The sequence below is a fragment of the Loxodonta africana genome, chromosome 15 (assembly GCF_030014295.1).
Source record: "Loxodonta africana isolate mLoxAfr1 chromosome 15, mLoxAfr1.hap2, whole genome shotgun sequence".
NCBI lineage: Eukaryota > Metazoa > Chordata > Mammalia > Proboscidea > Elephantidae > Loxodonta > Loxodonta africana.
The window spans coordinates 66787603-66801847 of NC_087356.1; positions in this window are offsets into that span (position 1 = coordinate 66787603).

Sequence of the window (14245 nt, forward strand, 5' to 3'; positions counted from 1 at the left end):
GCTGAGTTACCATGTCAGAGAATAAAATGTTAGTCTGACATTTCTTGTTCTCTGTGAACCTGAGCACTTCATGGTTCCTGTATCCTTTTCCAAGTGATCACAAATTACCCTTTAATCATTTCTTCTAGAACAACATCATCTCATAGAAATATAATGCAAGGCACATATGTAATGTTAAATTTTCTCATAGCCATTTTTTACTTTTTAAAAAGGTAAAAATAAAGATGTGAAATTATTTTAATAATATATACTCATAAAAAAAATTAGTAGCCTTTTTTTACACTAAAAAAATAAAAATCAAGAGATGAAATTATTTTAGCAATATTATTAAAATGATTTCACTTCTTTGTTCTTTTTTAAAGCTAAAAAATGTCTACTGGAAAATAATATATTTTAATTATACATTATTAAAATAATTTCATCTCTTTTTTTTTACTTATATATATATTTAAAAATCAATGTGACATTTGCTTTTAGACTAGTGTAGGGACATAAGAGGAAGAATTAAAGAAATTGAGAATTTTGACCTGAAATGAGGCTACTCAGAAAGGACATTATAGCTGTTTTCAAAATTTAAAGGCCATGATATAAAAGAGAAATTTCCTTTGATTCTTTTGACTCTAAAATATGAGCTTGGGTACAGTGGGTGAAAACTCACGGGAGACGTTTTTCTGCTCTGTGGCTGAGACTTTCTGTAAAGCAATGTATTAAAGTACATTTAGAATGAGAGTACTTGGGCTCCAGTCCCAGCACCATCATTTTCTAGAAGGTAAACTTTGTATGAATGAAGTTTTGTCTCTTAGAAATGTGGTTGTTAATAATTCTGTATGGGGTTGGGTTTAATATTGTTTTTGTTTTGTTTTGAACTAATTTATTTATTCATTTATTCTTTTTGTTGTTGAGAATTCAAATAAAAAACATGAAGGCACTTTATAAACTATAAAACAACTATGCATATGTTTCTGTTATGATACCTGGGTAACCTCTTCTGGGGTCTTTCGAGGGGTTTCAAACCAAGGACTGTACTGATGGTTGCAATGGATTTAAAACTTAAGTCCTTTGTATGCTAAGACTCAATGAATCATTGTCCTGAGCTTCAGGGTCTGGCACTATGACTGACTTGCAAGTAGTAGATTGGGTATGGAGAGACCAGGTAACCCCATTTAGCAGCAGTTTGGGAGGTGGTGAGTAAGGAGAGAGTGGAGCTTTTTGCTTCCCCTGAGGAGCTTTCTTCCCCAACTTGGAAGCTTCAGAGAATAGTCTGTCTATTGTACAGGATTTGGATTCCTCAAGCTGGGCCACTGTCCTGGCTGTGCTTTGGCTATATGCCCATGGTAAGGACCTGCAGTCTGAGTGGGACCTGCTGTCAAGGAAAGCAATGATCTGGATTCATGTTAATATAGGTAAGAGCACAACCCTGAGACTCCTTCTCCTTTCCTTTGGGAACCTGCCATCTTCCCAGTAACAGAGCCTCCAGACCTGATAGAGGGTAAGGGACAGATATAGTGCCCATGGTCACATCCCCACCACCATGTTTGGTTTGGAGCTTATTTTGGTTTCCAAACTTGGTCTGTCCTTGGCAGAAATGGATATGTGAAAGTAACACTTAAGATTTAAGGGTGAGAAAAGGTAGAGAGAACCATGGATGGGGGTGTGAGTTATGAAAGGGACATGAGTGGCATTTATTCTTATCACTATCTTGGCACCAAGATGAATATAAGACTGGAATTGAAGCACTTACTCCTTGGGTGTATATCATGCTACTGAGTATTTCTGGGACCAGAGAAAATTAAAGGAGAATCTGGGCAGTAGGAAGACAGAAGTCAGGAGATCTGAGGGAGGACAGTGGGAGATGATCAGGAAGGTTTAAGGGGGACTGGGAGAAGTATCCACCACTCCTCTGCTTGCTCTGCCTTGACTCCCAATTCACTGTTTCCCTCACAGGCTCTGCCGTGCATCAGCTTATTAGTGCTGCTGTTGGTCTCGTGAAGTCTCCTGTGAATCCTAAAACCTTAACCCACTGAGGATACCATCCAAGAACACAAGCTTGGCTACTGCCTTTTCCTTTACCCTCTCTTCTGCTGTGATGCGTTTTTGTCTTTTATACCTTTTCCATCATTTTCTCATCATAAAAGTAAAAGATAGATGCCCCACACTTCCTCCCTGTTCCAGGTTCCCTTAGAATATGATCTTCCTGTCCCCCATCATGTCCACTTAGGCAAGTGCTGAAGGCCCCAGAACTTGTTCCCTTTCTTGGAGGAGTTCAAAGCATTCATAGACAGTAATGTTTCTCCCAACTTTTTCAGAGCAGCAATGGAAAAAACAAATGACATGAACTTCAACTAAAGCTTATAGTATTGATGTTAAAAATGCCTAAATTAGAGATCTTTCTTCCTCGTACTTGTCTATTCACTGGGATCAGACTGGTGAGCCCTGAAGTTTTCCATTCTTGGGAGGAGAGGTTGATAACAAACATTAGTATCAATGTAGCCTCAAGATCACAGAGAGAGAGATTCAAGGGGTCTACTATGACAGTTGGCACTGTTGGGGACCTTCTTGACTGTATCTGCTTGGGCTTTGCTAGCCTGTACTACATGCCTTTCCTCCAACTGCCTAAGAACTTTGAGATATACCAGTAGGACACAGATGTTTCTCCTTAATCCTTAATTAAACGTCTGAGTTAAAGGGCTATAGTGGAATCCTCAGTCCTAGCCTGTGTCCATGAGCCCTCTAACTTAGACTGTGATCTAATGTAATAAAGGAAAGGCCAGGTTGAAGGACAGCATTGCCTGAGACCTGAACCTGGGTCATTCATCCCACGTGGAAGAAAATCCCACATACCCTATTCTAATGGAAAGGACCCTATTTGATGTATTGTCCCCTAAAATAGTGGTGTATCAATGATAAAATGACTTCCTACACTGCACTTTGTTGTATCTGGTCTTTTATAGATTCATTTGTTAGATCTGCATTGGTTTTATTATCCTTCATTTTCTTTCCCAACTTTTCTAATCCCCCCACTTTTCACACTGTATCCTGACCCTATATATTCTGCTGTATGCTTGTTTCATTTTTTTTTTATATGAGGCATGAAAAGAAGACTAGTCAGAAAACCATAGAATACTTATTACAATTCTAAATAGTTACGTGATAATGGGCAAATGACTTAAACTTTCTAGAGCTTAATATCGCTATTAAAAAAAAAAAAAAAACTAAGGCATTGAACTAAGCTCTTTATCCATTTGAGCTTGAATATTTAAAAATTCTTAGCAGGACCTCAGTACCTTTTCACTCAGGCAGAGGATGGCTTAGGCCTGAATTTCTTTAAGCTGCTGAATGAACTGGCATTAAGAGGATTTTCCCCACTTGCATAGTGGAGACTGACCCCCCAGGACTGCAATTTCTTCCTTCTGACTTTGCTTTTGGATGTGACCTGTGGAACAGGGCTATGGCATCACCTGGAAGCTTGTTAGAAATGTAAAATTTTAGACAGCCCAGGAACTGTTATATCAGAATCTACATTTTAACAAGGTCCCCTGATGAGTTGTATGCACATAAAAGTTTGAAAAGTAAGGACTTACTGTTTTTTATGAAATAGACTTGTATCCAAGTTTGTGTCACCTAGATAGACCCTGCCAATTTAAGAACAGGAAGAGACATCTTTCTAAAGGCCCTGAAACTCGTAAAGCTACTCTCTGCCCACAAGAAGATGGCCTTTTGTGTTTATTATGCAGAACATTTATTATTACATTTATTTATTCCCCTTTCTCACTCTTCTGCTTCAGGCTAGGTGAGGGCTTGAGGACTCAGTACAAGATCTCCTGAAGCAAAAGAGCCAACTCGCTTATGTCTTTTCCCTTAGAATGCAGAACAAACTACAGTTTTAAACTAACATGGTTTTATTTTTCCATTTGAGCTCCCACACAATAAAATGTGCCAGCTGCAAATTTCTCATATCTAAACAAACTTTGGTTTTCATAATCAACATTGGAATGTAGAAGTATTTTAGCACATTCGTTGAAACCCCTTTTCAAAGCTGGTGCTCAGTGTTTTAGGAAAATAGAATGTACCATCTGTGCTCCCAAGATCCAGAGAAAGAGCCCAGGACAGAAGCTGTTCTTGACTGCTGTTGATTATTTTCAGCCTGTAGTTGTTTCCTGACTGCTTCACACTTGACCACAGGAAGAATGGCAGATGCCTCCAGATTCTACCTCTCAAACTGAGCCCAGAATATCCACTGAAGGAGGGTACCTTGTTGTAGATAGACTTATTCATGAAACTCATTGACTGTCTTCCTGATTTCCAACAGAATCACACTGACAACCATTTAACATCTGCTGTTCCTCTTCCAACTCACACCCACTGCTCTTAAAACAGTGTATCTGCTTGAAGCACCTGAATGACCAGAAGAAAACAAAACAACAAAAACACGCTTGAGGAGATGGCCCAAGGTAGTGGCTTAGTCACACATACCATGCCATCTCCTACAGCAAAGAACCGAGAAACCAAATGTAACAGATACAGATGGCAGTCTGGGGACCCAGAAAAACAAATGGATGAAGAATTAGATTGAAAACCAAAAGGAAGGAGAAACTGAATGAAAACAATGAATGAGGAGATTTATGGACTGTAGGTGCCCTACCAGCTGGCTCAGTATAGTGTGGCCATCTTGAGAGAAAGCAAGCAGTACTTCCAGGTGAGGATCAGAGGAAGGGAGCTTCATGGAATCCCCAATAAGAGATACTGTGTAGACAAAGCGAAAGTGAAACAAGGTGAGCAGAACATGAACTGGATCTAAGGAGGGAAAGTGCAGGAAGGCAAGCAAGAGCCCTAGGTATTCAGGTGACAATAGAGCATGGAGGGAACCAGAAAATAGGGACAAAACTACTCACCATCAGCAATCTCTAATCATTTGGATAGGTGGTGGTGGCAGAGTGGAGGATCCTTGGAGTGACAGCTACAGATGGCCCACCAGACCAGTTGCACACCTGGCAACTAGCACTGCAAGTTACGTGCTACCCACCTAGTGACCGGTGGCCCATGCTGTCTTGCCTTGACCACCTGGCAATTGGTGGTATGCAGACACAGCTCCCAACCCAGCAACCGATGAGAACCCTCCCTGCACCCATGCCCCAATAACTGGCCAGAGAGACACATCATCTTACCAGCAGCAGCAGTCACATTCTGACAAGCTCCATCTGCACCTCTGCCAAACAATGAACAAAGTATCCTAGTTTCCTTATGCAACATCCACCGGGAGCAATGTCACACATCCCATGCCCAGTTTCTACAGGCCATCTGCACTTGCACTGAAACCCCTTGATACCTCACCACTTACTGAGACACAAATTTGTGCATGCATAGAAGGCCTGCTATGTCCATTTGGGTAGCACTCCTTCACAGCAGATAGGGAGATGTCCTGCCCAGACCTCCAGAGAACACATTAACCACTAGCACCAGCCCAGAAGTACCCAACAGCCCCACAAGTGCTGTGGAAAGACCCTGAACACCCAAAATTTGTCACCCCATATCAGAAAAAGATCCTATTCTCCCATCTCCACTCAAACTGGGAAGGGAAGACATTTGAGTCTAAGTACAGAGGACTCACACATGGGTATAACTGACCATACCCACTAGTGAGAGGAAATCACACCTAGCCACCAGGCACCACAAAAGTCAAACATAGACCATAACCACAAAACAACAATTAAAATAATACAAAGGAAGAAAGACATTCTAAAGAGGAAGAGAAGAAACAAAGCTTTGAATACATCAAAACAAAACAAACAAAAATCAATGCACAAAATAACATACAAATCAATAAAGAAATATATAAATAAATAAGACCTTAATACCTTGGGGTCAACAGACAATAAAAAATCACATGAAAACAGGGTAAGATGGCTCACACAAGTGAGCAAAATAAAGGAACGCAAAAGCTTCTTGTGAAAGAAATGGTAACAGAACTACCAGATAAGGAATTCAAAAGACGTATATAGAAACCTCAAAGAGATCAAGGAAATCACAGAGAAAACCCTAGAAGAATTCAAGAAAACAATACAAGAACAAAATGACAGGAGGGGGCCAAGATGGCTGACTAGGTAGAAGCTACCACGGATCCCTCTTGCAACAAAGACTCAGAAAAGCAAGTGAATCGATCACATACATGACAATCTATGAAGCCTGACCATGAACCACAGAACTATGGAGTTGGCCTGAGTGACAGGGGAGTGAAAAGCCAGGCCCTGAAACAGCGACCGCTTCTGGAACCGGCGTCCCTTGCCACGGCCTTGAGCCCTCGTGGTTCCCTGGTGCCAGAGTGGTGGGGCTGATTGCGGCTTACTGAGACGGGGCAGGCACAGGACGTAACCCTAACCCCAAACCCCCTGGAGTAACCTTGGTAGAGACTCAGCCAGTGGAAGCAGGCTGCACACTGATGTGGCTGACAAGAGAACAAGCAACCACGGGAAGCACTGACTGTTTTTGGAGCCTGGAGCCAGCATCCCAGTCAGAAAACCTTGGCGCCGGGCCTAGGACTAAGCACAGAGGAGATGAGCACGGCTTCCTGAGATGGTGCAAGCATGGGACGCAGCTCTAACCCCCTGAACTAACCTCGGTGGAAACCCAGCCAGTGCATGCAGGCTGCACAATGATGCGGTTGACAGGAGGAGATATCATGGGGAAGCAGCAACTGGTTTTGGAGCCTGGAGTCCAGTGTCCCAGCCAGAAAACCTTGGCGCTGGAGTGGACAAGGAGCTGATCAAGGCTTTCCGAGACTGCGCAAGCATGGGACGCAGGCTTGACCCTCCAGGGCAATCTTGACCCAGCCAGCACACACAGGCTACATGCCCCTCTGGAATCTCAGATAAAACAGTCATCACCAAGCAGGATAAGTAGCTTTGTCTAAATAGCCAGCGCACTACTCTCTCCTATCTATCCCACCCATCCCCTCCCTGCCCCAGGCAGCTTCATTAATATTGGAATGTCCTGGACTGGGGAGTGAAGGGCTCTGCAGGTTTTTTTTTTTTTTTCCTAACCCATTCTTCTGGCCTGAGAGAAGAAGCAGTTAACAACCCAGGGGGAAAGAATCCTTCCCTGACTTCCCTAAACTGGAATAAAAATAGAGAACCAGCTCCAGCCAAGCATAAGAGATCCACACTCTTTGGCCTTCATCCCTACAGGAAACAAGGTGGTTATTATAATGCAAAGGAAATTCTGATAGAGATCTGACTGTAATTGTTTTAGTGGAGCAGTGGAAAGACAAGTTTTGGAAGTCTAATACCTCTCTACCTATTAAACAGGGCCCTCACTGATCCACAGCAGGGAACTGAGGGCTGAAAAAAAAAAAAACAAACCTAAACCACCTAGCCACCTGCTAAAGGGGTCTGAGGATAGTGGTGCCCACCAATCTTTAGAGGTACAAGCATTGGGTGCCTAAGGTACACCTGCAGAGCACACCCACCAAAGTGCTTTAGGAATAGAGACACACCTACCTCACTGGCATGTGGGGGAAGGCTGTCAGCATCCTGCCCTCCTTGGAGTGTGACCCCTTGGTGCTACAAGAACCTGGTGTATACAACTATCACCACTATTCCTCTAAGTTAATAGGTGACAGTCTACACTGCACACTTGGTGACACAAAATCAGGACACCTAAGCTGATTCTATTCAAGAATAGTGAATGGACTCTTAGGTTTATATATCTGGTAACAGCTCAAACCAGCTGGTAATAGGACATAAGTGATTCAAAGGCTACAACAATCAAGACAGCGCAATCTAGTAGCCCATCTGGGTGTATAGAAACAAAATAAGAAGATAAGACTCAGTGAGCAAATATAAAATAAACCATTACAATGTCTTACAGATGGATCAGAGACAGCAGTTGGTATCAAATCACAAAAAGAAGCAGACCATCATGGCTTCTACAAATCTCCAGATTAAAGAATCAAAATCTATCCCAAATGAAGATACAATCCTGGAATTGCCAGATGCAAAATATAAAAAACTAATTTACAGAATGCTTCAAAAAAAAAAAATTTTTTTTTTCAAGACATCAGGGATGACCTCAGAAATGAAATAAGGCAATCTACAGAAAATGTCAAGGAACACATTGATAAAGCAGTTGAAAAAATAAAAAAGATTATTCAAGAATATAGTGGAAAAATTAATAAGCTGCAAGAATCCATAGAAAGACAGCATTCAGAAATTCAAAAGATTAACAGTAAAATTACAGAATTAGGCAACTCAATAGGAAGTCAGAGGAGCAGAATCGAGGAATTGGAATGCGGAGTAGGGGACTTGGAGGAAATTAGTTGAAGAAAAATCAGATAAAAGAATTAAAAAAAAATGAAGAAACCCTAAGAATCATGTGGGACTCTATCAAGAAGAATAACTTGCATGTGATTGGAGTTCCAGAACAGGGAGGGATAACAGAAAATACAGAGAGAGTAGTTGAAGATCTGTTGGCAGAAAACGTCTCTGGCATCGTGAAAGATGAAGGGATATCTGCCAAGATGCTCATCGAACCCCATACAAGATTAATCCAAAAAGAAAATCACCAAGGCATATTGTCATCAAACTTGCCAAAACCGAAGATAAAGAGAAAATTTTAAAAGCAGCCAGGGATAAAAGAAAAGTCACCTACAAAGGAGAATCAATAAAAATAAGTTCAGACTACTAGGTAGAAACCATGCAGGCAAGAAGGCAATGGGGTGACATATATACAGCACTAAAGGAGAAAAACTGCCAGCTAAGAATCATATATCCAGGAAAATTCTCTCACAATCATGCAGGTGAAATTAAAATATTTACAGATAAACACAAAAGTAGGGAATTTTCAAAAACCAAACCAAAGCTACAAGAATTACTAAAGGAAATGGTCAGAAAATCAATAATATCAGATACCGACACAACACAAGGTCACAGAACAGAACATCCTGATATCAGCTCAAATAGGGAAATCACAAAAACAAAATAAGACTAATTTAAAAAAGAAAAAAAAATGCTCAAAACAAGGAATCACTGAAGTTATTATGTAAAAGATTACAATAATCAAAACAGAGAGACTAAATACAGGAGGCATAGATCTCCCATATGGAGAGGAAAACAAGGTCATATAGGACGATACAAGTTAGGTTTTTACATAGAAAAATAGGGGTAAATATTAAGGTAACCACAAAGAGGTCTAACAATTCCATACTTCAAAATAAAAACCAAGAAAAACATAACGACTCAGCAAAAATAAATTCAACTACTATGAAAATGAGGAACACACAATTTAAAAAGGAAAACATCTTAGCACAGAAAAGTAAATGGAAAAATGAAATTGTCAACAACACACAAAAAAAGGCATCAAAATGACAGCACTAAACTCATACTTATCTGTAATTACACTGAATGTAAATGGACTAAACGCACCAATAAAGAGACAAAGAGCCTCAGGCTAGATAAAAAAAAAAAAATCATGATCCGTCTATGTGCTACCTACAAGAGACACACCTTAGACTTAGAGACACAAACTAAAACTCAAATGATGGAAAAAAAAAAATAAAGCAAACAAGCAAAAAAGAGCAAGAGTGGCAATATTAATTTATGACAAAATAGAATTTAAGTTTAAATCCCAAAGAAAGGATAAAGAAGGACACTACATAATGACAATTTACTGGGGAAATATAACCGTATTAAATATTTATGCACCTAATGACAGGGCTGCAAGATACATAAAACAAACTTTAGCAGAATTGAAAAGTGAGATAGACACCTCCACAATTCTAGTAGGAGACTTCAACACGCCACTTTCAGAGAAGGACAGGACTTCCAGTAAGAAGCTCAATAGAGACATGGAAGACCTAATTGCTACAACCGACCAACTTGACCTCATAGACTTATACAGAACACTCCACCCAACAGCTGTAAAGTATACTTTTTTTTTTAGTGCACGTGGAACACTTTCTAGAATAGATCACATATTAAGTCATAAAGCAAACCTTTGCAGAATCCAAAACACTGAAATATTACAAAGCATCTTTTCAGACCACAAGGCCATAAAAGTAAGAATCAATAACAGAAAAATCAGGGAAGAGAAATCAAATACTTGGAAACTGAACAATACCCTGCTCAAAAAAGACTGGGTTATAGAAGACATTAAGGAGGGAATAAAGAAAATCATAGAATGCAACCAGAATGAAAACACTTCCTATCAAAACCTCTGGGACACAGCAAAAGCAATGCTCAGAGGTCAATTTATATCAATAAATTCACACATACAAAAAGAAGAATAAGCCAAAATCAGAGAACTGTCCCTACAACTTGAACAAATAGAAAGTGAGCAACAAAAGAACCCATCAGGCACCAGAAGAAAACAAATAATAAAAATTAGAGCTGAACTAAATGAATTAGAGAAGAGAAAAACAATTGAAAGAATTAACAAAGCCAAAAGCTGGTTCTCTAACAAAATTGATAACCTCTTGGACACACTGACTAAAGGAATACAGGAAAAGAAACAAGTAACCTGAATAAGAAATGAGATGGGACATATCACAACAGAACCAACTGAAATTAAAATAATCATATCAGATTACTACAAAAAATTATACACTAACAAATTTGCAAACCTAGAAGAAATGGATGAATTCCTAGAAACACACTACCTACCTAAAGTAACACAATCAGAAGTAGAACAACTAAATAGACCCATAACAAAAAAAGAGAGAGATTGAGAAGGTAATCTAAAAACTCTCAACAAAAAAAAATCCCTGGCCCTGATGGCTTCGCTACAGAGTTCTACCAAACTTTCAGAAAAGAGTTAACACCACTATTACTAAAGGTATTTCAAAGCATCAAAAAGGATGGAATACTACCTATCTCATTCTATGAAGCCAGGATATCCCTGATACCAAAACCAGGTAAAGACACCACAGAAAAAGAAATTTAGAGGCCTATATCCCTCATGAACATAGATGCAAAAATCTTCAACAAAATTCTAGCCAATCGAATTCTACAACATATCAAAAAAATAATACACAATGACCAAGTGGGATTTATACCAGGTAAAAAAAAAAAAAAAATTTATGCAAGTTTGGTTCAATAGTAGAAAAACAATTAATGTAATCTACCATATAAATAAAACAAAAGACAAAAACCACATGATCTTATCAATTGATGCAGAAAAGGCATTTGACAAAGTCCAACACCCATGCATGATAAAAACCCTCAACAAAATAGGAATAGAGGGAAAATTCCTCAACATAATAAAGGGTATTTATACAAAGCCAACAGCCAACATTACCCTAAATGGAGAGATCCTGAAAGCCTTTCCCTTGAGAACGGGAACCTGACAAGGATGCCCTTTATCACTGCTCTTATTCAACATTGTGTTGGAAGTCCTAGCCAGAGGAATTAGGCTAAACAAAGAAATTAGGCTAGGCATCCGGATTGGCAAGAAAGAAGTAAAATTATCTCTATTTGCAGATGACATTATCTTATACACAGAACACCCTTAGGAATCCTCCAGAAAACTACTGAAACTAATAGAAGAGTTCAGCAGAGTTTCAGGTTACAAGATAAACATACAAAAATCAGTTGGATTTCTCTACATCAACAAAAAGAACATTGAAGAGGAAATCACCAAATCAATACCATTCACAGTAGCCCCCAAGAAGATAAAATACTTAGGAATAAATCTTACCAAAGATGTAAAAGACCTATACAAAGAAAACTACAAAGTACTAGTGCAAGAAGCTAACAGGGACCTACATAAGTGGAAAAACATACCTTGCTCATGGATAGGAAGACTTAACATAGTAAAAATGTCTATTCTACCAAAAGCCATCTATACGTACAATGCACTTGCAATCCAAATTCCAATGACATTTTTTAATGAGATGGAGAAACAAATCACCAACTTCATATGGAAGGGAAAGAAGCCCCGGATAAGTAAAGCATTACTGGAAAAGAAGAAGAAAGTGGGAGGCCTCACTCTACCTGATTTTAGCACATATTATACAGCCACAGTAGTCAAAACACCCTGATACTGGTACAACAACAGATACATAGAGCAATGGAACAGAATTGAGAACCCAGATATAAATCTATCCACATATGAGCAGCTGATATTTGATAAAGTCCCAGTGTCAGTTAATTGGGGAAAAGATAGTCTTTTTAACAAATGGTGCTGGTGTAACTAGATATCCATTTGCAAAAAAAATGAAACAGGACTCATACCTCACACCATGCACAAAAACTAACTCCAAGTGGATCAAAGACTTAAACATAAAATGTAAAACAGTAAAGATCATGGAAGAAAAAATAGGGACAATGGTAGGAGCCCTAATACAAGGCAGAAACAGAATACAAAACATTACTAAAAATGACGAAGAGAAACCAGATAACTGGGAGCTCCTAAAAATCGAACACCTATGCTCATCCAAAAAAAAAAAAAAAAAGACCTCACCAAAAGAGTAAAAAGACCACCTATGGACTGGGAAAAAATTTTCAGGTATGACATCTCCAACCAGCACATGATCTCTATAATCTATAAAAAAAAAAAAAAAATCTATATGATTATGCTAAAACTCAACCACAAATAAACGAACAATCCAATTAAAAATTGGGCAAGGCTTTGAATACGCACTTCACTATAGAAGATATTCAGGCAGCTAACAGATACATGAGAAAATGCTCTCAATCATTAGCCATTAGAGAAATGCAAATTAAAACTACGATTAGATTTCATCTCACTCCAACAAGGCTGGCATTAATCCAAAAAACACATAATATAATAAATGTTGGAGAGGCTGTGGAGAGATTGGAATACTTATACACTGCTGGTGAGAATGTAAAATGGTACAACCACTTTGGAAATCAATCTGGCCTTTCCTTAAAAAGCTAGAAATAGAACTACCATATGATCCAGAAATCCCACTCCTCGAAATATATCCTAGAGAAATAAGAGCCTTTACGCGAACAGATATATGCACACCCATGTTTATTGCAGCACTGTTTACAATAGCAAAAAGCTGGAAGCAACCACGGTTTCCATCAGCGGACAAATGGATAAATAAATTATGGTATAGTCACACAATGGAATGCTATGCATCGATAAAGAACAGTGATGAATCTGTGAAACATTTCATGACATGGAGGAACCTGGAAGGCATTATGCTGAGTGAAATTAGTCAGTTGCAAAAGGACAAATATTATATAAGACAAGTATTATAAGATCTTGAGAAGCGGTTTAAACTTAGAAGAACACATTCTTTTCAGGTTATGAGAGGGGGAGGGAGGGAGGGAGGGTGAAAGTGGGTTATTTACTGATTAGATAGCAGATAAGAACTACTTTAGTTGAAGGAAAGGACAACACTCAATACAGGGGATGTCAGCACAGCTGGACCGGACCAAAAGCAAAGAAGTTTCCTGAATAAACTGAATGCTTCGAAGGTCAGCGGAGCAGGGGCAGGGGTTTGGGGACTATGGCTTCAGGGGACATCTGAGTCAATGGGCAAAATAAATTCTATTAAGAAAACATTCTGCATCCCACTTTGAAGTGTGGTGTCTGGGGTCTTAAATGCTGGCGAGTGGCCATCTAAAATGCATCAATGAGTCTCAACCCACCTGGATCAAATAGAATGAAGAACACCAATGTCACAAGGTAATTATGAGCCCAAGAGACAAAAAGGACCACATGAACTAGAGACTACATCATCCTGAGACTAGAAGAACTAGATGGTGCCTGGCCATGACTGATGACTGCCCTGAAAGTGAGCACAACAGAGAACCCCTGAGAGAGCAGGAGAACAGTGGGATGCAGACCCCAAATTCTCATAAAAAGACCAGACTTAATGGTCTGACTAAGACTAGAAGAATCCCGGTGTTCCCGATCCCCAAACCTTCTGTTGGCCCAGGACAGGAACCATTCCCGAAGCCAAGTCATCAGACATGGATTGGACTGGACAATGGGTTGGAGAGAGATGCTGATGATGAGTGAGCTACTTGCATCAGGTGGATACTTGGGACTATGTTGGCATCTCCTGTCTGGAGGGGAGATGGGAGGGTAGGGGGGTAGAGGGGATTAGAAACTGGTAAAACAGTCACAAAAGGAGAGACTGGAAGGAGGGAGTGGGCTGACTCATTAGGGGGAGAGTAAGTGGGAGTATGTAGTAAGGTGTATATAAGTTTATATGTGAGAGACTGACTTGATTAGTAAACTTTCACTTAAAGCACAATAAAAATTACTTAAAAAAAGAACA